The sequence below is a fragment of the Neophocaena asiaeorientalis genome, unplaced genomic scaffold (assembly GCF_003031525.2).
Source record: "Neophocaena asiaeorientalis asiaeorientalis breed wild unplaced genomic scaffold, Neophocaena_asiaeorientalis_V1.1 scaffold114, whole genome shotgun sequence".
NCBI classification, from domain to species: Eukaryota; Metazoa; Chordata; class Mammalia; order Artiodactyla; family Phocoenidae; genus Neophocaena; species Neophocaena asiaeorientalis.
The window spans coordinates 6269651-6286368 of NW_020173116.1; the positions used below are offsets into that span (position 1 = coordinate 6269651).

Sequence of the window (16718 nt, forward strand, 5' to 3'; positions counted from 1 at the left end):
ACAAGTCGCTGTATTAACTACAAGAGAAAAACCATTTGATCATCTCTATAGGATGCAGAAAAAACTTGGCCAATTTTAACACCCATTCCTGATTAAAAACTTAGAAAACTAAGAACAGAAAAGTACTTTCCATCTTGCGTAAGGTCAGCTATGAAAAACCTACAGTTGATATCATATTTCATGATGAAAGATGAAATCTTCTCACACTAATGTCATGAACAAGGCAAGGATGTCTGTTCTCACTACTCTTTTTCAAGATAGTACTGGAAGTGCTAGCCAGCACAAAAAGACAAGAGAAAGAAATAAAAGGCATGGACTGTAAAGAGCCACAGTTGGCATAATTATGTATGTATGAAGTTGCCAAGAATCTACGAATAAAACACTAAAAAGTGAATTTAGCAAGCTTGCAGGACACAGGACACTATAAAACATTATTGTATTTCTATGTGCCATATACCCAAAATACACACACACACACACTCGGACAGCTGCTTTTTGACAAAGGTGCAAAAGCAATTAAATGGAGAAAGGACAGCCTTTTCAACAAGTGACACTGGAACAAGTGGATGCCCATGTGCAAAAGAATCAACTTGAGTCCATAACATGCATCGTATAAAAATAATTTAAGATGGATTATAGATCTCAGTGTAAAATCTGAAACTATAAACCTCTAGATGAAAAACACAGGAGAAACTCTTTGTGATCTTGAGTTAGGCAAAGAGTTTTTAGCTACGACACCAGATACACAATACATAAAAAATAAATTGATAAATGGAACTTTATCAAAATTAAAACTTGTGCACTTTGAGAGACACTATTAAGAGAAAGAAAAGACAAATCACAAATTGGGAGAAAATTTTTGCCACATATATATCTGATAATGCACTTATGTCTAGAATATATAATGAACTCTCAAAACTCAATAGTAAGAAAATAGCCCAATTAAAAATAAAATGGACAAAAGATTTGAACAGACATTTTCCCAAAGAAGTTATATGGATGGCAATGAGCACATGAAAACATGCTTAACATCATTAGTCATTAGGGAAATGCAAATTAAAATCACAATATGATACCATTACACATAGTTCAGAATGGCTAAAATTAAAAAGACTGACAATACCAAGTGCTGGAGAGGACGTGGAGGATATTAATCCTGATATGCTGCTGGTGGAATGTAAAATGATACAACCACTTCGGAAGTTTAAAACTTCTCAAAAAGTTAAACATTTACCACGTGTCCCAGACATTCAATTCCAAGAGAAAAGGCAGCAGATGTCTACACAAAGACTTGTACACAGATGTTCATAGCAGCTTGATTTGTAATAGCACCAAACTGGCAACAACCAAAATGTCCATCCACAGATGAATGGAAAAACAAATTGTGGTACATCTGTACAATGGACCACTTCTCAGAAAAAAGAAAAGAAAAAAGAAAGAAATGATTTATTGATAAATACAATATGGATAAATCTCAAAAATAACTATGTTGATACAAATAACAAATGCTGGAGGGCATGTAGAGAAAAGGGAACCCTCCTACACTGTTGGCGGGATTGTAAGTTGGTGCAGCCACTATGGAGAACAGTATGGAGGTTCCTCAGAAAACTAAAAATAGAATTACCATATGATCCAGCAATCCCACTCCTGGGCATATATCCGGACAAAGCTCTAATTCAAAAATATACACGCACCCCTATGTTCATAGCAGCACTATTCACAACAGCCAAGACATGGAAACAACTTAAATGTCCACGACAGATGAATGGATAAAGAAGATATGGTGCGTGTATGCCATAGAATATTACTCAGTCATAAAAAAGAAAGAAAGAATGGAATCTAAAATATGACCAAAATGAACCTATCTATGAAACAGAAACAGAATCACAGGCACAGAGAACAGACTGGTAGTTGCCAAGGGGGAGGGGGTGGGGGGAAGGATGGAGTGGGAGGTTGAAATTAGCAGATGTAAGCTTTTACATATGGAATGGATAAACAACAAGGTCCTACGGTATAGCACAGAGAACTATATTCAATATCCTATGATAAACCATAATAAAAAAGAATATTAAAAAATTGTATATATGTATAACTGAATCACTTTGCTGTACAGCAGTAAACACAACATTGTAAATCAACTATACTTCAATAAAAAATAAGTATAAATTAAAAAAAATAATGTTGAGTGAAAGAAGTCAGGCAAAAAAAAGAAAAGACTACATACTGTATATTCCATTTGTATAAAACTATAGAAAATGAAAATCTACAGTGACGTGAAACAAATGAATAGGGATGGAGGGGAAAGAGAAGGGAAGCCTGGGAGAGGTGACAAACGTACAGGGGGTGATGGAGATGTTTACTATACGGATTGTTGTGATGGTTTCATGGATGTATACATATGTGAAAACTTACTTTGTATATTTTAAATATGTGCAGTTTTTTGTATGTCAATTATACTGCAGTGAAGCTGCTTTAAAAAAATAAATAAGGCCACGGAAAGTAGAAGGACTTTACTCTCATAAGACTGTACTCCATCTGGTCTGCAAACAGGTGCACACAAAATCTGCACACTTAGCTGGAGCCTACCTGACAACACCTCTGCAACATTATGCAAATCACCGTGAGAAAGAAACAACAATTACGTTAGAAACCACCAGAACGTGGTTGTTTCCACACACATTTTTTTGTTTGTTTTCAGATCTGGGTTGTCTTTAGCACGTGGCTGTCAGTTAACCCAACTCGGGGCTTTTCTCGTCGGTTTAGAGAATCTGAAATTGAGCTCTGCTGGGGTTAAGTCCATGTGGTGGTTCATGGGTGTGGAAAGTACCTACAGCTGACCACAGACTAGAGTTCCCTACGGCTACATTAGTCTCGGAACTAACTGTTGTCCCCTAAGAATCCCATAGTCTTCATTTTAATTGCTCTTAAATAATCTATGAAATATGCTTCTTTTCTGCTCTTGTCAGTTCCTAACTTCAGAGTTTTCTTTCTGCATCCCGGGGGAGATCTTGCTCTCACTAAAGAATGATTCCAACATCACGTTCAGTCTCTCCTTCTCTTTTGTGCTTCCCTGAGCAGACCTCCCAACCCAACTGCTGTGAAGGGGCCCAGATCTAAGGGCTGTTCTTGGTGCCCCAAACGTGCCAAGTCTTGTCACTAAGGTGGCCCCGTCTGGGCATAGCCATCTAAAGCAACTGTCTACTTCTTATCAGAAAATCTTGTGCTTCAACAAAGCCTTTTCTAGAATTAACCACGCCATGGTGAGGTGTGGAGGAGGGGCAGAGCACCCCTGGGCCTGGGTTTACAGAACCCCTCATCAGCTCTGCACCTCATCTCTGTTTTGCAGCATTGCTCAGGGAACCACTGGACTTTGTATCTGTGGAAGAAGGGGGAAGAGACCACTGACTGCATTTCTGTCCCTGTGCTGAAAAGGATGCCACGTCAGAGAACCATTCCAGCAAACTTCAAAGGTCAGTATCACCCCATGTTACAGATGAAGCTCAGAGAGCCTCAGCAGCTCACATGCCCCAGGTCTCAGTGGGAAGGGGCAGAGCAAGGATTCGAACCCAGGCCAGAGGACCCACATGCTTTCCCCAGCTTAGCATGCTGCCTCACCATGACCGCTGGGTCACCACCACTCTCCATGACCACCCGTTCATTGCTCCGCACTACTGCCGGGTCACTATTCCCCACTGGTCTGATCCTCCAGCTTTCCCTATAAATAAACCCATTTGTCCATGAAGTCAAGGAGGCAGGCAGGGGCCCTTCACACAGGACCTTTTAGGCTATGGTAAAGAGTTTAGACTTTAGTCTAAGAGAGGGTTTTGCTTAGAAGGAGAGATAGGATCAGATCCTTCAAAAAAAGATGCTTATAAGACTAGGATACAACCTAAATGTCCATCGACAGATGAATGGATAAAGAAGATGTGGTACATATATACAATGGAATATTACTGGCCATAAAAAGGAATGAAATAATGCCATTTGCAGCAACATGGATAGACCTAGAGATGATCATACTAAGCAAAGTAAGTCAGAAAGAGAAAGACAAATACCATATGATATGACTTATATGTAGGATCTAAAGTATGACACAAATGAACTTATCTACGAAACAGAAACACTCACAGGCATAGAGAACAGACTTGTGGTTGCCAAGGGGGAAGGGAGGTGGGGGAGGGTTGGGCTGGGAGTTTGGGAGTAGCAGATGCAAACTATTATATATAGTATGGATAGACCACAAGGTCCTACTGTAGAGCACAGGGAACTAACTATAGTCAATATCCTGTGATAAACCATAATGGAGAAAAAAAAAAAACAGAAATAAAGGATGCTTAGGGACCAGTCCAGGCTCCAATGCAGTAGCCCAGGCAAGAGATGATAGTGTCTTGGACTTGAGTGGTGATAGTAAGAATGAAAAAAAGTGGAGACACTCAGAAATTGTTTCAGAGGTAGAGTCAAACTAGACTTGTTGAAGAACTAGATGTGGGGAGTGAGGATTACGAGTAGAACCAAGGCTGACTCGTAGGATTTTGTCTGCAGAAATTTGAAAAGCCAAGACGAACAAGAGTGAGGTAAAATCAGACTTGGGAAAATCTTGTGCTTCGTTTGGGACAAATCTAAATTTGAAATGCCTGCTGAAATAGAAGCAGAGTAGACCATGGAATATATGAGTATGGACTCTGGATGGATATAGAAATTCAGGAGTCACGAACACATTGATTGTAAACATAAAGCCACGAGAGTGGATGAGATCACCAAGGGAGACATTGTGCATAGAGAAGAAAGAGGGGTAAGAGATGAACCCTGGACAGGGCAGCACTTAGAGTAGAGGAACAGATGCAGCCAAGAAGACTAGGAAAGGACAGTCAGTGCAGGAGGAGGAAAGCAAAGAGCGTGTGGTGTTCTGGAAGCAAAGAGAATAAAGGGCATCAGAAAAGAGGTGTGGTCAGTTGTGTCAAATCAGATGAAGACAGACTTGTCCACTGAATTTGGTAGCAACAAATCATGGCAGCCTGCCATATAAATGGTTACATCCAAAAATATCTAGAAAATATTGTTCATCCTCCACACATTTAATAAGCACTATGTGTGAGATATGCCCTCAGGTACTGGGAAACAGAGATTCATAAGACATGGTCTCTGTTCTCAAGGAGTTTACAGTGTTGAGGAGAAGAAAGAGGCAATAGCCACTACTGGTACTGCAACAGCCCTGTACGTCACTTTGCCAATAGGACACTGCAGCAGGGAGAGGTCAAGGGATGCCTCAGATTTTCGACGACAATAAATGTAACATAAAACATCCAAATACGAATTCGCTAAGGTGACAGCAGTGATTTGACAAATCAACAACAGTTTGGCCAGAAAGTAAACGTTTGCAGTTGAGGCAGACTTCAGCACACAGGGAAGATGCTTTCTACTTTGTGAGATGTGTTCCGGTTGGTGGAAGACTGTGCGAATTAGGTAGACTGAGGGAAAGACTGATTTAGGAGCATACAATCAAGACAACTGGATAGCCTAGTGAAGCTCGCAGAAAACAAGAATATACAAGTATAAGGAAGATAAAATTAGATTTAACTTGGTGGCCATTGTGTCTGAGTAGAAACTGATGTATAAACGAAGACAGCAGAGTGACAAAGACAAGTTGCAAAGTAGGAACCCAGGGGCAGGAATGTGTTAAGTCCGGAAAAAACATAATGATCTGCTTTTCCATGTGGGATTATAAAAGGTTTTAACTGAACACCAGCTAAAATGGCAAAAGAAAAACAGACTGCAAAGAAAACTCAAGAAGCCCACCGAAGAGGGAACTTGGGGGCCCAGTACATACCTGCGGATCCCTAACCTTCCCCATCAGCAACATATGCAGGTAATATACATTAAATAAAAGTGAGGTTGAGAGTTGTTTGCCCAAATTCCATTATCTGACATTATATCTCAGAATTCCTATTGATTTTGCCAGAAATATAACTACTGTAATGGATCTAGAAAATGCCTAAATGGTATTTTCCATCTGAAAATTGTTCTAATTAACTTTTGATCTTTTGTCCAGTTAGATTTAAAAAATTTCTTATGTCAAATCTTGTTTAAACTATTTCTCCTCATCATAATAGAAGAAACTTATGTCTTCATTTTTATTACCTAGTGGCTTTGAAGATTTTTTTAATACTGAATTTTCATTCTTATCTTTTGGACTGGTTATTTGAAAAATTATGATTTTAATGCAGATAATCTGGAAAGGATAAAAGTATAACTCCGAGTAATTTTCATATTGCTGCCAGTAGAAAAGTAATACACAATGCCAATCTATTTTGGCAAAAAATATTTTTAATGGGCAAAAGACTTGAGTGACCAGATGCCTCATAAAAGAGGATATCTAAATGGCCAATAAGCACGTGAAAATGTTCTCAATCCATTATTCATGAGAGAACTCTAAATTAAAACCACACATGAAATATCACCATAAATCCACTCAAATGGCTAAAGTTAAAGAGACGGACAATACTAAAAGTTGGCAAGATGTAGAAAAAGCAGAGCTCTCACAGCTGGTACAGATGCAAAATGGTACAAGACCACTGAAAAGTGTTCGGCATTTTCTAGTAAAATAAACATTTCCCTCCTGAATCACCCAGCAACTCCACTCCTAGGAATTTATCAAAGAGAAGTAATAGTAAATGTCCACCAAAATGTTTATAAGTTTAATTTGTGATAGCTAAAAGTAAGACACAACCCATATATCCATTAAATGTCTATCAAGACACACTCGAAATTGCAGTGTAGCCATACAATGGAAAACAACTTAGCAACGAAAAAGAGCAAACTACTAAGATCCATGTAATTTAAATTTGGATGAATCTCGAAAACATTATGCTGAGTGAAAGAAACTGAACACAGAAAGACTGTATCGTGTGATTCCATTTTTATGAAGTTCAAGAACAGGCAAAACCAATACTATGATGATAGAAGTCAGATAGTAGTTACCTCTGGGGAGATGTTGACTGAAAGGGCCAGGAAGGAACCCCCTGGGGTGATGGAACTGCTCTGGATCATGATCTAGGTGGGAATGCACATTTTACTGTATGTAATGTATATCTCAATTAAAAAAATATAGAATGAATCACAGATGTAGAAAACAAACATATGGTTGCCAGGCGATAAGGCAGGGAGGGGGGTGACAGGTTGGGAGACTGGGATGGACATATACACGCTACTATATATGAAATAGATAACTAATAAGAACCTGCTGTATAGCACAGGGAACTCTACTCAGTACTCTGTAATGGCCTATATGGGAATAGAATCTAAAAAAGAGTGGGTATAACTATATGTATAACTGATTCACTTTGCTGTACACCTGCAACTAACACAACATTGTACACCAACTATACTCCAATAAAATTTTTTTTAGAAAAAATATACAATGAAATACAGGCCGGGGGCAGGGAGCTATGGTTTTTTCATTTTCTACCATGTTCCAGAAGGGATCTCTTCTGGGGAGGCTGAGCCTCCAATAGCTTGAAGAACGGGTCCAGGCCCAGAACTGGCTTAGAATCAAAGTCTGGCTGGTCTTCTCCTCAGTGACTGAGAGCAAGGCCTCTCTCGACTTGAAAGCACCCCAGCTCCAGCCTGTTGGCCTGCAAGTGATGACAGGTTTCTCTGTAGAAAGTGCTGGAAGGCCGCCCCTCCCTTCATAGCTGGTCTCAGAAGCCATCGATAGCACCTAACCACAGCCCAGAGGACTCTCCACGCCTGGCTGTAATTAGATAACAGCAGGGTGACCTCGCAGAGGAGAAGCAGGTTTGCTTTGAGACTTCATGCATTGAGCCAGGACCACTTGCCCCTGCTGGTCTTCTTGGGCAGAACTGGGTGTCAGCGGCCATGGGCACAATTCTTATTTATTGGGTTACATTGGCCCGGGCCTATGATCAGTAGCTTTCTTTCTCATGTGCTAGAGCCTTTAACCCACATTGTAGGTCAGGACTCTTACCCCAAGTGGTAGAGGCCACTCATACTAGAGGGCTGGTCCGTGAGTTCAAATCTCTCCCTCCTTCTCCTTCCCCGCCTTCCTCCCTCTCTCCGTCTCTCTCTTCAACTCCATTTTTCTCTGTACTGACTTTATTCTCTGGACCACTTTCTTGCCTGCTCCTGACTTTTTGATTTCAGAATAAGAGACCTTCTCTGGCCCAGGGTCCATTCCAGTTATCCCCAAAGGACTCTTATTGAGCCATGCCAGGGCCAATCACTGCAGCTCAGGCATGGGGCTTTCTGATTGGTCGGTTGTGTTATGGGCTCACCCCCTTGATTGACAGTCCCACCCCTGCAGTGGGGGAAAGGGCTGAGCCAGACGGAAAGCTAGGCCGTGCATACAGAGGAGTTTCCAGTGTCCATTCCATATGCCCATTTCACAGACAGGCACCCAAGTACCTGAGCCCAGATAGTGTATCCGTAAGTGACAGAACGAAGATTTGAGACCAGCTGCCTGCCCATCAGGGTACATGAACTGGAAACCACCAGAAGCCTGTCTCCATCCCACTTAGGGGAATCAAGCCCAGCGTTCCCCAGCTTGCTCCACTGAAACAGAAAGAAGCCATGGGGAAGACACAGCCCTAGTCCAAACTCCTTCCCCCGTCCATCACCCACACTCGCTGGTGATAACAGTAGGACGGTTTCTCTCTGCAAAACGAATGAGATTGATCTGGGCGCTTATTAAAGGCAGGGGTAGATGTTCCATTTGGGGATGGGGGAGCAGAAAGGACTTCCCTGCTGTTAGGGAGATACACAGTGGGGAGGGGGGACCCCGGCTGGGAGAGGGCAGGGGACAGACCCCACAGGCTCTCTTCACTCTCCTGGGAAGAGAAGTTAGGGCTGTGGAGGGGAGTCAGGGAAATGGGTCATGTTTTCCATGTGTTTGGGACACTGGTTGAGAGAGAGCCCCTTGAGACAAGGTGCAGCCACCCTGGGGCTCATGGCAGGAAATAACAAGGCTCCTCTGTTTTAGCACTTGCCCTTGGGCATCAGTGTCAGTTGACAGTCCAGGACATAGGGGTCTTTTCCTCAGAGCCTGAGTGCAACAGCTTCCCGGGCTATATACACCCAAACTTCTGAGGACCTCTCCCACAGGTTATGATTTTTAGGCTGTCAGCGGTGAGATCGATTTCTGCCAGGGCTCATGGGAAGGGGAGGATTCAGAAAAAGCCTTCCCAAAGTGGCAACTCCTAAACTGGGTTTTGAAAGATAAATAAGAGTGTTCCAGTTGGCCATGATGGGATGGGGGGCAGAGCATTCCAGGCAGTGGGTTGGCATAGTTCTGGGAGTTGTTGGTTCTTTATTCTTGTGGAAGGTAAAGGCTAGGTCCCCAACAGAGAGGAGAAGAGAGGAAAGCAGGGCAGGAGGCAGATCCCCTGGCCCCCTGGCTCACGCCACTCCCCAGATTCAGTTTGAGTCCATCTGTATGACTACTGCCATTTGCCACCACCTAGATCACTATCAACTTAATATTTTTCTTCCAATCAACTAAAAAATAAATTTTATCCTACTACCAAAAACGGAAGACCATCTTACTTGTCCTAAATAGAAGATAACCATAAAAATAGAAATATAACCATCAAAATAAAAACGTTCACCCTTATGCCACCTAAAGCCATCTGGTATGTTATATACCATGTTTTGGAAAATTGCCAGGAGCCGCAGGGAGCCAGGGAAGGGTCTGAAGCAAGAGTATCACATGGTCAGATCTGTGCTTTAAAAAGACCAGTTTGTTGGGAGGGCCGTGAACAAGCAGAGGGCCAGGCCAGAGGAGAGAGCAGTTAATCAGTGGTCTATTGTTACAAACCCCGTACAGATTTCCTTAAAAAGAAAGCAAAGTTTTTTATTCATACGTCCTTAAAACGAAATTGGGCATCCTTTTCTAGAAGCTCACTATTACTAGCAACTGGGAATTATGAAAATGGCCATTTGGTACAAAGAACCATTTTACGATGAACGGCCAGTCCAATTCTGGTCTCCCTTTGAGGGGTGAGTTTAGATTCTGGGCTCTCTAAGATCTTTGGGTGAAGAAGTGAGCAAAAACCTCTCCCCTCTTTTCAGGGTTGAACTCACGCAGAGAGGGAACTGGAGACTGCTGACTGTGGTGTGTAAAGTCATCGACTGAAGAGGACCAAGGAGCTTATCTGAAGGAGGTACATCCTTCATCCTTTCCCCACTCAAGGGACTGAAACCGGGCTCTCCCACAGTGCCTGGCCCGTGGCTGGCCCTGGGCATCTCACATTCGTCGTTTGCAGCGATAACAGAGGAGTGACAGTCTTGTGTGCAGGCCTGAATGCCAGGGCATCTCACAGAAGTTTCACTGCTGTGATGGCAAATTTTGTGTGTCAACTTGGTGAGGCCACGGTACCCCCTTGTCTGGTTAAAAACCATCTAGACGTCGCTGTGGAGGTATTTTTTAGGTGCGATTGATGTTTAAATCTGTAGACTTTGAATAAGGCGGAGCCGATTACCCTCCATAACATGGGTGGGCCTCATCCAATCAGTTGAGGGCCTTAAGAGAAAAGACTGAGGTTTCCCGAAGAGGAAGGAATTCTGCCTTCAGACTGCAACAAAGAAATTCTGCCTGAGGTTTTAGCCTTTGGACTCAAGACTACAACATTGACTCCTGCTGGAATTTCCAGGCTGCCAAGATGCCCTGTAGATTCTGGACTATCTGTCTATCTATCTATCTATCTATCTATCTATCATCTAGCTAGCTGGCTAGCTATCTATTTATCTATCTACCATCTAGCTAGCTGGCTAGCTATCTATTTATATAACTATCTACCATCTAGCTAGCTGGCTATCTATCTATTTATCTATCTATCTACCATCTAGCTAGCTGGCTATCTATCTATCTACCATCTAGTTAGCTGGCTATCTATCTATCTACCATCTAGCTAGCTGGCTATCTATCTATCTATCTACCATCTAGCTAGCTGGCTATCTATCTATCTATCTATCTATCTACCATCTAGCTAGCTGGCTATCTATCTACCATCTAGCTAGCTGGCTATCTATCTATCTATCTATCTACCATCTAGCTAGCCGGCTAGCTATCTGTTTAAAGCCACAGCACCAAGTCTTTGCTTTGTTATTGTTGTTTTCATCTGTTGCTGTCACCCCCAAATGTAGTGCCTTAAAGCAGCATCTTATTATCTTTCATGATTCTGTGGGTTGACTGGACTCAAGTGGACCAGTTTTCTGTTCCACGAGGCCATGGCAGAAGAGGCCAGTTATCTGGGGCTCGGCTGGGCTGGAGTCTCCAAGACTCCCTCCTCGTGTAGCTGACAGCTGGTGCTGCCTGCTGACTGGTACCCCAGCTGAGCTATCCTCAGGGTGCTTGGTTCCCATCCACATGCCATGTGACCCAAGCTTCTGGTATCATGGAGGCCGAGGTCCAAAAGCAAGTAAGCAGAAGCCACCGGCCCACTTCAGGTCTGGACTCGGAAGTCCCAGAACACACTTCTGTAGGAGTCCTTTGGTCAAGGCAGTCACAGGCCCAGCCCAGGCTGGGGAGGGGAATAGATCCTACATCTCAACCGGTACGTAAAGGAAGGAATGAATTGATGGTGGCCGTGTTTGGAAACTATCAACCACACCAAGTATATTTCCCCTATTTTACCCTGAAAAAACCAACAATACATAAGCATACTATGTTATTTATATCTATTTGGGAACACTTAAAGATGTTTCTTTAGCTGCAATTTCTCTCTGCCCACTTCCAAAGAGGATGTGTAGTCGTTTTTAGTGAATGTAATACAGTAATGGTACTGTTGGCATCAAAATAAAAGATTATAAGAAGCCATCTAGAGATAAGAGAAAAGCAAAGTTTGACTAAAATTGTTACTGCAATGGGGCCTCCATTCACTGAGTTCCTGCGTGCCCTGGAAAGGGGAAGCTAGCCTTTACCAAAATATTCCATTTGGTTGAAGGGACCAGGGCCCGCCAATGGGAGAACCTCAAGAGGTAGGAACTTCTTATAAATAACAACAGCATAGAAACAATCCCTCAACCACAGATGCAGAGCGCTCTTCTCCCAGAAAAGGAATCACATTACAGAGCGAGAGTCCTGCTGAGGGGAGTTAAAACAGTAGGAACCAAACCAATGTCTGGGCCCCCTGCCGCAGACCCCTCAGAGCCCAATCTCGGAGCATAGGCTGGTTCCCAGACTTTTTGAAAATTCTTCTGAAGTCTGGTGAGCACCCGGGCCTGTGTTTGTGCTGAACTCCCCACTGTCCAGCTCCTGGTAGTAATTGGTTGAGATGGTTGATAACTGAGCAAGGTTGATATCACATCAGGCCGTGACTCCAGGCTCTCCGGGAATCTCCGGAGCTCTGGATTACTGGACAGTGCGTGTGGCACTCCATCCAGATGTGAAGGTTGGTGGGAGGGCCACAGCGGAAATTCCGAAGAAGGCCATTAAAATATGTTAACCAAAACAGGAAACATCAGTGAGGTAGATGAGAGCGTTTTACTTCAGAAGTGTGATTTTATCAATACTTTTATTGTTCATATTTTATTTTTAGAGGTATTTTTCCAAACAAGCCCAAACTTTACTTCTCACTCATTCTAAATTCTTGTGTCTTTTTCATGCTTGCATTTGGGGCAAGATTGAGACAAAACACAAAACACTTTGTTCACGTTGGAGTGTCAGGTTCTTTTTGAAAAGCACAAAAGGAATTTTTACTGGTCAAGAGATGCTGCTTCTGAGGGAAAGAGGGCATCAGACCAAAGCACTGGTTTAATCAAAAAGATTTAGGAAGGAGTGAACACCTTTTTTCTGTGGTGACCAAAATGATCTCTGACCACTAGCAAACTCATAGCATCGGTACACAGTGTGACAGATTCTCACAGCCATCTACTTCTCCAGATCCAAGATGGTTCTGTGCCCATACTCAGTGCGTCCATGGCAAATTCACTGAATGTGAGAATTAGACCCTTCCAAAGAACAAGTATATTAGCCAATGATCATCGTTATCATCTCTTTTTATTTTTTGGTCCTAAGAAATTTGGGACAAAATTAAATAAAAGGCTTTTGATTTAATTCAGCCTGTTTTTTGTGTATAAAGCTGCCATGTATTACCTTTACCTTAAAAAGTGACTGTGGGGGCTTCCCTGGTGGCGCAGTGGTTGAGAGTCCGCCTGCCGATGCAGGGGACACGGGTTCGTGCCCCGGTCCGGGAAGATCCCACATGCCGCGGGACGGCTGGGCCCTTGAGCCATGGCCGCTGAGCCTGCGCGTCCGGAGCCTGTGCTCCGCAACGGGAGAGGTCACGGCAGGGAGGGGCCCGCGTACCGCAAAAAAAAAAAAAGTTACTGTGAACGGACTGGTGAGTATGCTGTAGTTTTCCGTTTTGTGGAGTACCATGCAGCTGTGAAAAGTATTGATGAAGGAGGTCAGGGACATGGAAAGTTATTTCCACACAATAGAATGCTGAGTGGAAAAGAAGTATATTTCCTAATGTGTACACTCTTCTATCTATCTATCTTTTTATACTTACATGCATCCACACATACCTTTTTTTAAAGATTTTTCTCACGTGGACCATTTTTAAAGTCTTTATTGAATTTGTTACAATATTGCTTCTGTTTTATGTTTTGGGTTTTTTGGTCACAAGGCACGTGGGATCTTAGCTCCCTGACCGGGGATCAAACCCGCATCCCCTGCATTGGAAGGCGAAGCCTTAACCACTGAACCGCCAGGGAAGTCCCCATCTACACATACCTTTAAAGGACATATACCAAAATGTCAACAGTGGCTATCTCTGGTAATGTTTTATTTCCTTCTTATTGTATATATTTATTTTCTAGGTTTCATAGAAGAAATACGTGAATTCTTATTTTAAACAAATTACCAAGACACTGAAGGAGCAAAGAACCCCAGGGGAGTAAACCTGCTGGTGCGCCTACGCTGTGAAGACCCAGCTTCTCCGGCAGGCAGCCCACAAGGAAAGCTACTTGCTCCCCTGACCGCCCCAAGCACAGACGTTAAGAGTGTGGGGTAAGACCCACCCTACTGGCTCTAATGACCGACCACACTTACAGAGAATTCATTTCCTGGGGAGAAAGTACAGCTGTAGGACAGGCAGATTCAGGACTGGACATTCAAGTGGGCATCTACTTAGGCTAGGAGATTAAGGATCTTCCAATCTGCATCCAGGTAGGACAGATGTGTGTCCACCCTGGGCTGGCTAGTCCTCTGGTGGCCCTGCAAGCAGACATTTTTTCCCATAACCATCCAGCTTTCATCTGGAAGGGATGTTGCAACTTTCTGCTGTTTCTGAGGCGGCATGAATGGTGGTCTTCCAGAGTGGGCGTGGGACGATTGGCAGGACAGCTATGGCGCCCCTGGTACCACAGCCCTTGGGCATTGGCCAGCCCACCTTTTCCCCCAGCTCTGCCTGCCTTCCGTCTACCCAGGAAGGGCAGCCAGTGCCAGAATGAGCAGGGACTCGAGGTCCAGAGAGCTGGGTGGGGCCGATGGGGGTGGAAGGAAGTAAAGGAAGTCTTTACTTTATCACCTGCAGAAAGGTGTATCGGAGAAGCCCCTGCTGTGCTGGGCTGCACGGATACATGGAAATTGCCCAAATGCCCGGCCCCTACTGTGACTGAGTCACACGGTTTCCAGAGCACAGACAAAACAGGAAAATGCTCATGGGAAGGTAACTTCCTCAAGGGCAGGGATATTGGTCTGTTTTGTTCACTGCTGTCTGTCCAGTGTCTACAACAATGCCTGGTACAGAGTGGGCATCCGATGAGTAGATTCACCCAGGAGTGCATGAATGAATGGAACTTGCTAGCAATCAAAGAAATACACATTACAACAATGATGTGGCATTGTTTTGTATATTAATCTGCCCCAAAGTAGCATAATGAAAAACACTCAATCCTGGTGAAATCTGATGGGATCTGCCATGTATCTAGTATTAACGGCAATATGTATTAATATAAATCTTTTGGAAAGCAATTTGGTAACAGAGTTATTTAAGAAGTTGCTACTCAGTAATTCCAGTTCTAGAAATTTATGTTAAACAGGTAAATCAGAAGAAGGACAGAGCTGCATATATAAACTATTCCTCGAAACGTTATTTGTGACTGTAAAGAGAGGGAGGCAGTCTGAACGGCTAGAACAGTGGACCAGCAGAGAGCTTGCGGTGGTGATTAAGGCCTGTGAAACAGTGAAGCAAAGTGGCAAGTGAGAAAAAAGCAGGGATGCAGAAGTGTCCATATAAAATGAGTGTGACCATAAAATATATTCTGGGGAAAAGCCCGGAAGGATGGAGAGTGTATGGATTTTTTTTCCCTTCTCATTTTTGTCATCGAAATATTCTTAACCAAAAAGAGCTTAACCAAATAAGACCTCCCTACAGTACACCATGCACCAGTAAGCACACATACGGCGGCTAGCTCAAGGCGCTCACCGCTTACACAGCTCCCAAGACAGAGTGGCCCGCCCACCGCCCGCTCACCCAGCTGAAGTGGGCCCCCAGCCTCCAAGTTTCAAGCCACTGGACAGCAGAGCCAGGGGGGTTTTCTGGCAGTTCGCCGTGGGGTCGCCCACCTCTGGATAACCAGCAGGCGCTGCTGCGGGAACATTAGGTAGCACCAGCTGATCACAGATTGGAGAATGTTTGCCAGAAATAACCCTTTGGGCTTTGGCAAAGCAGGTACTGAGTTGCGCTTTCCGATGGTGGTTAAATAAGCATCGTGGCTGCCTTTTGACGGTAAAACCACCCATGTATCAAGACGCACTTCCCTTCCTACTGCAGGAGGGCAGTATCCAGGGCACCTACAAAAGGTATCGGGTTACAAAAATGTAAGAAGGAGGTTACACCCTAGGAGAGCCTCTGATTCTTGCTAATTCAGCACTAGGTGGTGGTTCTTAACCTTACTGCGAACAGAAACCACCTGGGAGCTTTAAACATGGACCCCTGGGTCCCTCTTGCAGAGATTCTGATTGAATTGGTTTGGTGAACCATCTGGGGCACTGGAAATTTTAAAAGCTCCAAGATGGTTTAGATGAGCATCCAGGGTTGAGAGCCACTGTCTTATGGTACAAGTGGCTGCCATCCATACTGAAAACATTCAGACGGAGTCTGAACGGGCGCGGTCTCTGTGCAAAGATCAAAAAGAATCCGTGCCACGTTTTGCAAAGGTTTGCCGTGCGCTCCTAGCCATCACAGGAAGCAGAGCACACGGTCAGGAGGCCCAGGGGGTTAAGGCTCTCAGAGGCCAGCAGGCTGGGTGCCAAGTGTGACTCTATCACTTACTAGCTCTGCAACCTTGGGCAAGTCACTCACCCTCTCTGAGCCTCTATTTAATCATCTGAAAAGGGGATGCTTGTCACCATGCCAATCTCACAGGGTTGTTTAGAATGTGATACGTCCATGCAGGGGGGATATGGACCCCTCAGGATACGTGGCTATTCCCCCAGATCATGTGGGCATGTGGGAAGAATACCGTTACCGTTTGATTTCACAGAACCGGGCCTACATTCCGACGACCTTCATGGATTTGATGGAGAGCTGCACACCTTGGGTTAGGTATTAAGTGAGTCAGATACCAAGTGAATTAGTGGGTCTGTGATTTATAGGAGACAGGGAAAATGCAAACAGGGCAGACGTTGACGTGAAAGTCTCCCACGATCTCCACCTTCAAAGTGAATTCAAGCATATTTAGAAGAATCACAGCCC

The 16718-nt window shown here is 43.8% G+C and overlaps 1 long non-coding RNA gene across 3 annotated transcripts; it reads left to right on the plus strand.

Moving 5' to 3' along the window:
• The first annotated feature begins 3343 nt into the window (after positions 1–3343).
• LOC112399050 (uncharacterized) lies at positions 3344–15358 on the plus strand. 3 transcript variants are annotated; one of them, XR_003003151.1, is made up of 4 exons: positions 3344–3470; positions 5729–5866; positions 10084–10175; positions 13837–15358. It is a non-coding gene; the product is annotated as an uncharacterized LOC112399050 (long non-coding RNA). The 3 variants fall into 3 exon arrangements; XR_003003152.1 differs by lacking the exon at positions 5729–5866 and having other exon boundaries at positions 3346–3470; positions 13837–14026; positions 14553–15358; XR_003003150.1 differs by lacking the exon at positions 5729–5866 and having other exon boundaries at positions 3346–3470.
• The last annotated feature ends 1360 nt before the right edge of the window (positions 15359–16718 follow it).